Source organism: Octopus sinensis, linkage group LG17 (genome assembly GCF_006345805.1).
Source record: "Octopus sinensis linkage group LG17, ASM634580v1, whole genome shotgun sequence".
NCBI lineage: Eukaryota > Metazoa > Mollusca > Cephalopoda > Octopoda > Octopodidae > Octopus > Octopus sinensis.
Window position 1 is genome coordinate 11732379 of NC_043013.1, and position 13823 is coordinate 11746201.

A 13823-nucleotide genomic window follows, 5' to 3' on the forward strand; every position below is an offset into this window, starting at 1 on the left:
ATTCCCCACTTTAAATCGTAGTAGGTGTCTAGGCCAATTGTAGCAATCTTCATTGTTATTGCCAGTTGTAAAAGACAACGGCCTCCCCCCTTTCTTGGCAGATAAAGTCGTTCTGTATCTGCCTTAGGGTGGTGCATTCTATGCATTGTCAACAGTTTTCGTATTTTTCTGTCGAGCTGACATATTTCAGTAATTGACCAGTTAACGATGTTGAAACTGTAAGTCACGACTGGTATGGCTAATGCATTGATCGTTTCGATCCTGTTTCTTGCATTCAGCTCTGTCTTGAGTATTGCTCTCACTCTTCGATAACATTCTCTCCTGATCCTTTCCTTCATCTCTGAATGCCTTATTCCGTCCCCTTCAATTACGCCTAGGTACTTGTAGCTCTCCGCTGGGTCTAGTTCTTTTATGACATTCTGCTGGTCAAGGTTAACGTTAGATGTTTCTGTCATTTTTCCTTTGATAAAGGTAGCTTTTGCACATTTATCGAGTCCGAATTGCATTTTGATGTCGTCACTGAATTGTTTGACTATCGCTAGTAAGCCCTTGAGTTGTTGGTCATTTTTTGCAAATATTTTTATCAAACATTTTATATCCGTACTGCGCGTCATTGAGCGGTTTTGAGAGAGGTATTAAGGCTCATTATTATTATCATTAATATTATTATTATTATCATCATCATTATTATTATTATTATTATTATTATTATTATTATTATTATCATCATTATTATTATTATTATTATTATTATTATGATGATCATCATCATCATCATTATTATTATTATATTACTTCTCAGAGCGCTCTGTATTGTTTACTCTGGTAGATTCTCTGAGAGCGGACAGCAGCTTGCTGTCAGAAGCCTTACAGTGTCTCTTTCGGTGCAATATAGCTTTGATACTTCGTTTTAGATTATTGTGGGAGACATTCAACATCCAAGTACCAATCTTAAAATCATAGCTGTCCGCTGCAGAACAGCTTTTGCGGCTTACTCTGCTCTCAATTCCGATTTCTCTGATAAAATGACAATATTCGTTGAAGACGTCATTGAGCTGGGTTTTACGCAAAATATTTAACGGCCATTTTCTCGGTTGTACGCTCTCAGATAAAATTCGAGTTCGGTTTCGTCTTTCTTCATTTCGGGTTGATAAAATTACTTGTGTCAATGTAATCCACGTTGCTCCATGCTCTGTCTATAATTGTTGGCTTTGTGCAATAATTTGAAAGAATCTAAAAGCATATTTAGTTAAAGAAATTTTACTTTCAAATTTCAAAATATGCCGATATCAGCTTTATCGTTCATATATCTTGGCGTCTATAAATTTAATACCAATCAAAATCTGAGATTTATTATATGGAATGTTCTATTGACTAAAATATGTAGCTTATCTGCGTAGCTGAAAATTTATTTTGTTTCCTTACTAATTGTTTAGCCCTAGGTATGCTCTGAGTGGGTAGATCAATACTCAAAAGCGCTCAAGCCATGACCCTCCCATCCTACTCTCAGTCACTTTTTATTTATAACTTCATTATCTGTCCATTATGTCCATGTCTGTTGAAGATTAAAAATGTAATAGAGTTTTATAGATATCGCATTTTGTAATTATTATTGTAGCTGTTGTTATTGATGTGGTGGTGCTTGTGACAGTGGTAGTAGCGGTGATGTATGGTGAGATGAGACTTCTGCTTTTTAAAAGAGAGTTTCGGTTATTTATGGCTTGTGAATCCATCAGAGAATGTTACGCTTTTGATAGCAAAATGGAATTATTCATTATCATGATGATGGTAATGTAAGTACATCTACATACGTAACCGAAACACTGCGAGTTCTTTCTCTCATTACCAATGAAACCTCTTACTTTACTTAATTAAGTCACTCACATATCAGCGATATCAAACATACCTCTGAAAGAATGAAATAGAAGATGTAATAGAGAAAGACGGAGAGAAAAAGGAGCAAGAAGATGATAGAGGAAGAGAGAGATAAAAGTGAGTTGTTTTCTATTGGGTTGCCTAACATGCAACGTGACATCAATATCAGTCAGTAGGTTTTCATGTTCCTCAGTAGAACTATATGATCTGAAGATAAGCAGCAATTAGATAGCCAATGTTCCTCAAATCATACTCTTTGGACTTTAGACAATGGGTAAGTTAGAAAATGTAAGACCGGGATTTGAACTCAAAATTTAAAGAGGGAATAATGCCGCTTGACATTTTGCCCAGCATACTAAAGAATATGCCTTAACAAGAATACGTCTTAACAAGAATAGTAATAACCCTTTCTTCTAAAGGCCAAAAATCTTAAATTTGTTTGGAAGGGATTAGCCGTTTACACCTATCCAAGTGCTTCACTGGTATTTAATTTATCGACCCCGAAAGGATGAAAGGCAAAGTCAGCCTTGGCGGAATTTGAACTCAGAATGTAAAGACAGACGAAATACCTATTTCTTTACTACCCACAATGGGCTAAACACAGAGAGGACAAACAAGGTCAGACAAACGGATTAAATCGATTATATCGACACCAGTGCGTAACTGGTACTTAATTTATCGACCCCCGAAAGGATGAAAGGCAAAGTCGACCTCGGCGGAATTTGAACTCAGAACGTAGCGGCAGACGAAATACCGCTACGCATTTCGCCCGCGTGCATATGATTCTGTCAGCTCGCTACCTTAAAAAATAATAATATTAATGATTTTTAATTTTGGCACAAGCCCATAAACTTTGAGGTTGGGCTTTAGTCGATTACATCGATCTCAGTGCTCGACTGGGCCTCACTTTATCGACTCCGAGAGGATGAAAGGCAAGGTCGATCCCGGAGGAATTTGAACTCAGGATGTATAGGCAGACGAAATGTTGCTAAGCCTGGTGCGATAATGAGTCTGCCAGCACGCCGCTCTAACAATAATAATAATCGTAACAATAATTCTATAAAATGAAACGACTATGAGTGCAACAATAGCAACAAGAATACAGAATAACACCAAAGTAAAAGAAAAAATACAGTAACTGCAGCGCACAATACATCACCACCACCACCAACAACAACAACAACAACAACAACAACAACAGCAGCAGCAGCAACAACAACAACAGTAGCAACAACAACACCACTACCACCACCACCATCATGAAAACCGCTTCGTCAGCAACAACAACAATAATAGCAGGAATAGCAAAAACAAAACGCCAACAAGGAGAACAACAACCGGTGGTAAGAATAGAAATTACCACCAATGACACACACAAGAATAAAACGGTAAGACCATGTCACACATCACCAGAAACATCACAACATCAAATCAACTACCAGATCAACAATAGCATAGTAATAACAATAGGAAGAAGAAGAAAACAGGGTCTCAATCTAGCAAAGACAACACCAACAACAACAGTGGCAAAATGCAAAAATACTTTCTATAAAATACAAACAAACAAAGACGGCGAGCTGGCCGAAACGTTAGCACTCCGGGCGAAATGCTTAGCAGTATTTCCTCTATATTTACGTTCTGAGTTCAAATTTCGCCGAGGTCAACTTTGCTTTTCATTCTTTCGTGGTTGATAAAATAAGTACCAGTTGCGTTCTGTGGTCGATCTAATCGATTGGTCTCCCTCCGCAAAAATTTTGGGCCTTGTGCCTAGAGTAGAAAAGAATAAAAATACAAACAAAAATTAAGAAAAAATGTATTGTGTCTGCCGTATTATGCCGTATATTATCAGCACGACCACCCCGACAGACAGTACTCAATCAACAACAACAACTATGTTAAAACCAACAATAACAATTATATACGCCTTCAAGAGCAATACCACCACCACCAACAACAACAACAACAAGAGCAACACCATCATCAGCAACAACAGAACACCAACAACATTGGTATTCTGAATACAGAACACCAATAACCACATTCTTTTTTAATAACACCCACACCACGCTAACATCACCACTTACACCACCGCCACCGCCGCAAACTCCACAACATCAACAACAACAGCAACAACAGTATGTACACGGGTTACAACAACAGTAGGTACTACAACAATAACAAAAACAACGTTATGAACACACAAGTTAGTTTAAAACTCATGGTATTTTTCGCTCTGCTATAATATTTCCGAGCAATTCTCACTTATCAATGTAAGATTAGACTGAATTTAATGGCGGTTACTTAGACTTTCTTGTCATAAAATTGTACCCACTTAGGGCGTTAAGTGGGGAACAGGGTTTATTGGCAAAATTGATAGCTTTTTACTTCTACTTATTGATATAATATATTCACTAGGTGAAATTAATTATGTTTTTTACAGTGCGTATGTAGATGCGGATGTATCTATATATGTATGAATGTATGTATGTATGTATATATATATATTTATGTATGTGCGTTGGTGTTTGCGAAGAGAGAATGCGATTGTGTGTGCTATTTTCTTTAGTTTTTTTTAATTTCTCTCAGTGTGTTGGTGGTGGCGCTGGGGTCTCTTGCGAGGGAGAGCATGGGTTTTTGTTGTTTGGTTTGTGCTTGTTTTCGTATAATTATTTATGTATATCCGTGTGCTACTGTAGCAATGTATGAGTATCAGTGTAAGAATTTTTGGTGTAAATGTGCGCATTCATTTATATGGTTATATATATATATATATGTCAATATCTATATCTCTATATGTCTGAATGTCTGTGCGCATGTGTGTGATCTTGTGTAATTGCATATGTTTTACCAGTTTTACTATCGCGAATGAAAACAAAACAAAACAAAAAACAACAACAAAAAACACTTTTGCTTTTTTCTTTATATAAAGTATTATTATAATTTTTTTATCCTAAAATATGCTGCTTTTAAGACTTGGCACATTTTAAATTTATGTATTTCCATTTACTATTATTTATTACTTATATGTGTCTGTCTCTATATAACCGAGTGTATTTTCGTAAATTTGCATGTAGAAGCATTGATGTATATGTATGAACGTAAGAGTGCGTTAGAGATCATATTTGTAAGAATGTAAGAATGAGAATGTGTCAAGTTGTTTTTGTAGGTGTATATGTGTGTGTCTATGTATGTATGTATATATGTATGTTTGTGTGTGTATATGTCTGTCTGTGCTTCCATGGGTATGTACATCGGTCTAACTGTACAAAGTAGCGAAACGTCTGTTAACCATTTTAATGTTGAGCTATACATATTCTCCGACTGTTTAACTGTTTATTATATGACTTTAATATCAAAAATTCGTTTAGACTTGCAAAGAAGAGGCTTTTTCGTAGTGATGACCAATTAAAATATAACTACCAAATATTCAACATGACTATAACTAGTTTAGTATCTACTAACCAAGACCTATATCTATATTGAATCAGTGGTATTAGTTTTACATAGGTATTCATTCAGTTATTACGTTTATTAAGGAATGAAATTGACTATTTATTGAGCATTTTGTTTCATGCCTCCAATGCGATTATATATATATATATATATATATATATATATATATATATATATATATATATATATATATACTTAAAGTATGTAGAGGTAGTTGAGCCGAAAACTAGTCTGATATGATGATTGCGGCTCATATGATCGACTAAAACATTTCAAGTAGTGGTCTCCGCATGAACGCAATTCAATACGTAAAACAAAAAAGCTAAATACGAATATACAATCTCATATTAAATCGGACAAATTCACAAGGGCAAGGAAATATAAAGGGAATTTTTACCTGGCATACATACAAATATATCTACATATATGTAAATTGTATAAGATTAGGCAAGACGAGCTATAAAAGTTTTTAAAGTTTCGTACATAGAGAATGGCTAGGTGGAAACTGTGCAAAACACTGTGTTTATATATATATATATATATATATATAATATCTTTTAATTTACTGAGTAACTGAAGGCCACGCATCCCGACTTTTGTTAACATCATATATATATATATATATATATATATCATACTTTTACGAGGAAGAAGTTTCGGTCAAATCGTTGAAATCACTCCCACCTCGTTCTTGTAAATCTATACTGTTAGTAAATATGTGCTGTACAAAAATTCTGGTGTAATTATTTAGTAATAATTTATAATAATTCGACGAACATTAAAATGCACATATCTGTATTATATATAGTATAGTCATCTCTCTCTCTGTATACACACACACACACACACACACACACACATATATATATATATATATATATATATATATATTAAGTTAGACATGGCCTAGACCATTCTTTGGTCGAAACATATCTAAGTTTATCTAAGTTTATATATATATATATATACACACATACATACATTCATATATATATATATATATTACAATGAGGTAGTTTTGGTAAAACATTGTGAGGTATAACTTTACACAATAACCGTCTTTCGTGGATGTGGGCTAAGAAGCTTACTTTCCGACCACCTGTTCCTGGGTTCAGTCTCACTTCGTCGCACCTTGGGCGAATGTCTTCTTCTATAGCCTCGTGGAGACCAAAGCCTTGTGAGTAGATTTGGTAAACGGAAACTGAAACAATCCCGTCGTATAAATGTGTGCCTGTGCGTGTGTGAACGTGTGTGTGTGTGTGTGGGGGGTATTTGTGTGTTTGTCCCATCACATCGCTTGACAACCGATGTTGATGTGTTTATGACCCTGTAACTTAGCGCTTCGGCAGAAAAAAAAACCGATAGAATAAGTACTTGTCTTACAAAGAATACGTCCTGGAGTTGATTTGTTCTACGAAAGGCCATGATCCAGTATGGCCGCACTAAAATAACTGAAACAAAAGAATAAAAGAACATATATATACACAGGGATATTTATGCGTAAATATACACACACAAACACACACACACACATATATATGTATATCATATATAATATCTATAATATATATATATATTTATCTAGTTGCTGTTATGTTGGTCAAATTCTTTTGTTACAATAATTATTTTTGCTTGCGATAGCCAGTTTTTTGGCAAGCTATTGTATCTCCAGCTGCTTCAGATCCCAAGATATCAAAAATTGTTCAAGTGTTGTACAACGTGTTTGCTTTGGAATGGTGAAACTATTTTTTATTGTTTTGAAAAAGCAATGTTTTGAATTTACGACACTTTTGTATAATATCAACGATACATAGAGGTCATAGTCTATCACCATCCTACATTGTAAATCCATGGTTGTATTCCAATTATTCTCTCTGTTACAGATGAAGGTAAAAATAATCCGCCATTAAACATAGAAAAATTTAAGTTGTCGATTCACCTACTCTAATATAATCCATAACAACTCATCCATCTTAAATCAAATTCTACGCTGTCTTAATGTGATAACCTACACTACTTTCGATTATATAAAATTAGGTACACAACATGAGCGATTGAACAAGAAGTTTCCTTTGCAGTTATAAAGCCTCGTGTTCCATCCTATTAGTGGAATCTTAGGCAAGTTTCTTTTACCATTGCCTTAGTTTAATCCAAGGATTGTGAGTAGAACTGGTTATACGGAAACTGTACAGAAACCCGTTGGATAAATTGAAGCTGTAATTCAAATATAGAGCTTTGTAGCACACTGTATCACGCTGGTTCTACCAGAGAATCCCTTTATAGAAGGTATCTGTAGAATGTCTAACTGAACCGCTAATAGTATAATTCAATGGATAGATAATTCGATTGATCGAATAACTCGATGCTCATCATTGAAACCGACTGAGAGCCATCAACTTTACTTACGTATTGATTACACAATGCATGGAGGGAAAAACGATAAGAATGAACGAACCGTATTTCATCGTAGTTTTATTCATTCTCGGCTAACCTGGGGTTATGCAAGAATAAAACAATATTCTGTAATATATTCTATCAATTTCCAGAAGTTGTACAGCAGCTATCCTCATGTTTCACTCATCTCTGAACCAAGATAGCTTGGTACGGTCACTGAGAATCATATTACGATTATCGTGGATTGATCTGCGATAACACGGGTCGGCGATCAGTGAAAATCTGGTTGGATGGCAAACGAACTCTCCAGCGATCATTCACAATGTTCAGGATAACTTAGAATTTCAGAACGAAACCTATTTTCTCCACATGTTCTTTTATTCATTTATCAGTGATTCACCTAACACGTTTTCTGTTTTTGCTTTATTATGAAACACCCGTGATAAATGAGGATATGTGTATTACAAATAAGTCAAGGATTGAACATATCTTCTATAACACGTCATAAGTTTACATAACTCAGAATGGACTTCTGACAACTAATTCAGATGTTGTTTTGAGGAGTTATATGAGATTAAATATCGCTCTATCGCGTCGACTAACTATGCATGTATAAAATACAGATATTAAAACGCACTGCACTACATAGCACAATAGAAAACAACTCAGAAATCTTTTCTTGGTAAGTTGGTAAAAAGGGTGTTATCACAGATCGACAAGCGATGTTAATGTGCTATTCCGACGGTCTAGTTCGGCAAACTAGACCGATAGAATAAGTACCAAACTTATAAAGAAAATAAGTACTGGTGTAGATCAGTTCGACTAAAAATCGTCAAGGCGGTGCCCCAGCATCGCCGGATAAGAAATAAAAGAAAAGATGACGAAAAAATATAATTAAAAATAAAATGTGTAGAAAATAAAAGTTACACTGAGGCAGTTTGCGGGAAAAAGAACAATTAAAATTAATAAAATTAATATTGTAGATATTAAAAATCTAACTAGAAATAAATACTCTCTTTTACTCTTTTATTTGTTTCAGTCATTTGACTGTGGCTATGCTGGAGCACCGCGTTTAGTCGATCAAATCGTTCCCATGACTTATTCTTTGTAAGCCTAGTACTTATTCTATCGGTCTCTTTTGCCGAACCGCTAAGTTACGGGGACGTAAACACACGAGCGTCGGTTGTCAAGCGATGTTGGGGGAGGGACAAACACAGACACACAAACATATACACACACATATATAATATATATACATGTATACATATATACGACGGGCTTTTTTCAGTTTCCGTCTACCAAATCCATTCACAAGGCTTTGGTCGGCCTGAGGCTATAGTAGAAGACACATATAAAATAAATAAAACAAACGCAAAGAATATTAGCCAATGATTGATATGTTAATTAATTCCATATGACAAAGCGTGAATATGTTTCGGTCTAAGAGTAACATCGTCAGAAAAGCCCGATATAGATTTCAACGTACGTTTCGAAGTAGATTATCGGAAAATTATTAAATAAATATGGTAAGTTTCTTGAATAGCTTGATACGTTTTGTGCAAAATGCATTGCAAAATTAATGAATTAATGTTACATTCTAAGGATTAATTAACGCCAGTGATAATGGTCAAATTGTTTCGCAATTTCTAAAAGAAGCCAGTCAATAAAGTTTAGAAAAATGTTTTATCATCATCGTTAACATCGTCGTCATCATCACTGTCAACGTCACCGTCACCATCATCATTTCCATCCTTCGGCTCCTCGTCCTAGTCGTTTTCGATGTCGTTGTCCTCCCCTCCTCATCATCATCTTTGTCATTGACGTCATCGTTGCCATCATCGCCACGTCATTGTGACCATTGGCGTTACCGTCGTCTTTGTTGTCGTTGCCATCATCATCATCATAATCCTCCTCATCACCATCATCATCATCATCATCATCATCATCATCATCATCATCACCATCATCATCATCATCATTATCCTCCTCCTCATCATCATCAACATCATCCTCATCACCATCATCATCATCATCATCATCATTATCATCATCATCATCATCATCATCATCATCATCATTATCCTCATCATCATCATCATCATCATCATCATCATCATCATCATCATCATCATTATCCTCATCATCATCATCATCATCATCATATTTATCATTACTGCAACAGTAACTATCTTTAGCATATCAGTTGTAGTTGTTGCTGTTACTGTTCTTAGAGTCCTTGCGGTAGTTATTTAGCCTCCAACCACCACCACCACCACCACAAACAATAACAACAATCCTTAATCAGCCCAATCCCAGTACACGCGACACATGGTCCAAGACGTTTCTCACGTAGCAACGCAAGGCGGTGAGCTGGCAGAATCATAAGCACGCCGGGCGAAATGCTTAGCGGTATTTCGTCTGTCGTTACGTTGTGAGTTCAAATTCCGCCGAGGTCGATAAATTAAGTACCAGTTACGCACTGGGGTTGATGTAATCGACTTAATACCTATGTCTGTCCTTGTTTGTCCCGTCTATGTTTAGCCCCTTGTGGGTAGTAAAGAATTAGATAGTTCGTCTGCCGTTACGTTCTGAGTTCAAATTCCGCCGAGGTCGACTTTGCTTTTCATCCTTTCGGGGTCGATTAAATAAGTACCAGTCGATGTAATCAACTTAATCCCTTTCTCTTTCCTTGTTTGTCCTCTCTATGTTTAGCCCCCTGTGGGCAATAAAGAAATATATAACACCAACACAACAGGACTTATTTTCCCTATATGTCACTTCTCTGTTTTTGACAATAATGCGTGAGTGAGATTAATATGTCTGCAATTTTCAGTAGGATCGAGTCACTATATAAACGTTGTCCGCAAGAATTTCAAGTATAGGAATCTTAATATTTTATCTGAAAGCCACATAACCAACTTGCACATTATTGACGAATACGATTTTTTTTTTCTCCTAATCTATATTTTGGAAATAAAATTGTAATTCCATCGACATTTTGTCGTAAACTAGTTTTCCTTTATTCATTTATTTATTTTTTTGTTTTTGCAAACGTCGCCACAAAAAGTCAAAAATAAAAAAAAAATGATGCTGTAAACAAAAACATAAGGAATATAAAAAACATATTAAAATATAAATATATATGTGAAAAAAATATAAATAAATATAACGAATATTAAAATAAAAAATAAATATAATATATGTATGCTATGAAATATATATGTATATGTGTGTACGTTTGTGTGTGTATGTATATATATCTTATGCTATATTAAATGATGATAATAATAATAATAATGATAATAATAATAATGATAATAATAATAATAATAATAATGATAATAATAATAATAAAATAATAGTAATAATAATAACAATAAAATAATAATAATAATAATAACAATAATAATAATAATAATAATAATAATAATAATAATAATATAATAATAATAATAATAATAATAACGATCAAGTAAAAGAGCAAAAAAAAATAAAAGAAAATTAAAAGGAAATGGAAGAAGAAATGAGAAAAGAAGAGAAAAAGCTGCTGCTATCATAATTGAATTGCTCACAACACTGAATTTTGATATGGCAGTATATGAAATGATATCTCGTGGAAAAATCATATCATTCATTTTGATATGATTAAGTGGTGTGTCATAAATTAGGAAGCATTTTATTTGGTCACTGAGTCGGATGTTCTATGATGTGGTTTGATACACTTTGTAATTTCTGACGGTTGGCAGGAAGGGCGGAGAAGGAAGAAAGGATGGAAGGAAGGAATGAAGGAAGGAAAGCTATGTAGGGAAGAAACCTGTGAACGAAAGAAGACAGAACGAATGGAATGGTAAAATCAAAGAAGTGGAAAGAAAGAAAAGAAGGAAACATTGGCATCTAAGAAGGATGAAGTAAAAAATATTTAAATAAGTAATTGAGAAATAAATGAAGGAAAATGGAAAGACTGAAGGACATATGTGTTGAAGGAATTCAAGAAGGAAAACTTAAGGAAAAGTTAAAGAGGTAAGATAAAAAAAGGAATAATGAATGGGGAAAGACAGAAAAGAGATAAATGAAGGAATGAAAGAAATAATGAAGTTATAAAAGGGGAATGTACAAAGAAAAAGTGAAAATAAAATGGAGAGTGAAAGAAGGAAGGAAAGCAAATAGGAAGAGATTAAAAGAAATGAAGAAAGTAAGAAAGAAAGAATGAATGAATGAAAGAGGAAAGGAAGAAAGACGACAAAATGCATAGCAATGCAAAATGAAAAAGGAAAGTAAAGAAGAAACAAAAGAATGGAATGAATGAAATAGAATGAAAGAGTAACAGCCGAATTTAGGGAAACTGAATATGATGAATGAAAGGTTACTAAAATAAGATACGGGGGAAATGTGCCAAAAAATAGTAAAAAACAATAAAATAAGAAAGAATGAAAAATTTAAATAAAATGAGAAAGACTATAAGACAAAGAAAGGAAAGGAAGAAAAGGAGTAGAAAGTAGCGGGAAATAAAAATACCAAGACAATACGAAAATTTTAGGAAAGAAATCAAAGAGATATTACTGAGTGTTATATGAGTATAGCTCTTGGGGTCCATAAAAGAAACACTTGTTGAATATTGGAGCAAGTGTAATCGACTTCCCTGAAATTGCGGTCCTTGTACTATACTTGTGCCACAATTTGAAACCAACGTTCGGGTGTAGAATGTATTGTCTATTCTAGGCACAAGGCCAGAAATTTTTGAGGAATGTCCCTATCAGTTAGATCGATTTCAGTAAGGAAACTGGTATTTAATTTATCGACCCCGAAAAGATGAAAGGCAAAGTCGACCTCGTTGGGATTTGAACTCACAACGTAAAGACAGACGAAATATTTATTTCTTTACTACACACAAGAGGCTAAACACAGAGAGGACAAACAAGGACAGACAAAGGGATTATTCGATTACATCGAACCCAGTGCGTAACTGGTACTTAATTCATCGACTCCGAAAGGATGAAAGGCAAAGTCGACCTCGTTGGAATTTGAACCTAGAACGTAAAGACAGACGAAATGCCGCTAGGCATTTCGCCCACGTGCTAACATTTCTGCCAGCTCGCCGCCTTAGAATGTACAATAACTTATATAAGCATTCAAATGAATGTTCATATGAATTTCTTTGGAGGCTATGGAATAAAATGAGGAAGAGTGTATGTGTTATACGGAAGTGATGTATATGTGGATAAATTGGGATTAAACTGGTACGCTTACCTTTAAATATTAATATCACCATGATCACCGTAACCGACCAGGCAATCAGATGTTGCTACACATCGCTGGTCACAATGCGCTTCGCATTGTTTTAGCCTTCAAATGACACCACCCCGCTGGCTAAGCGAGAAGGGCAACAGAAGAATGAGTCAGAGAAAGCTGTGGCGAAAGATACAGTAGGGATCGCCACCACCCCCTGCTGGAGTCGCGTGGAGCTTTAAGTGTTTTCGCTCAATAAACACTCACAACGCCCGGCCTGGGAATCGAAACCGCGATTCTACAACTACGAGTCCGCTGCCCTAACCACTGGGCCATTGCGCCTCCACGAATATTAATATGCTCGTAATTAAACCACTAGGAAATTTTCCTGTGAATGAAACTAAGCTGAGGATCGAAGAGGTATTGAATACTTATCAGATGTATCTTACTCTTGCAAGTCATAAACAGAGAAGCAACGGGTTAGAAAAACTATGAGAAATTATACGATTGTACTAAATAGCGTATCTGTACATTCGCTTGTAGTGCGTACTGAGTTATTAATAAGCAGAGTGACAGTGTGAATGTGGATAAATTGCAATTAACTTCGTATACATACGTTTCGATAATTGTAACTTCAATCTCACCGAGGTAGCAAACCTCACAATCATACAAGAATGATATCTCTATGAATGAAACTAAATAACTAAATGTGGGAAACGAATTATTGCCTACTTATTGAATGTATCTACTCCGGTTAGTCGTAAAGAGAGAGGCAACTTAGAGCTGCTTAGAAGTAAAATGCGATTTTATTCAAAAGAATAACAATACATTCGTTGACAGCGTGTATTCAATGGTTACATTCTCTAGAGGTGGCG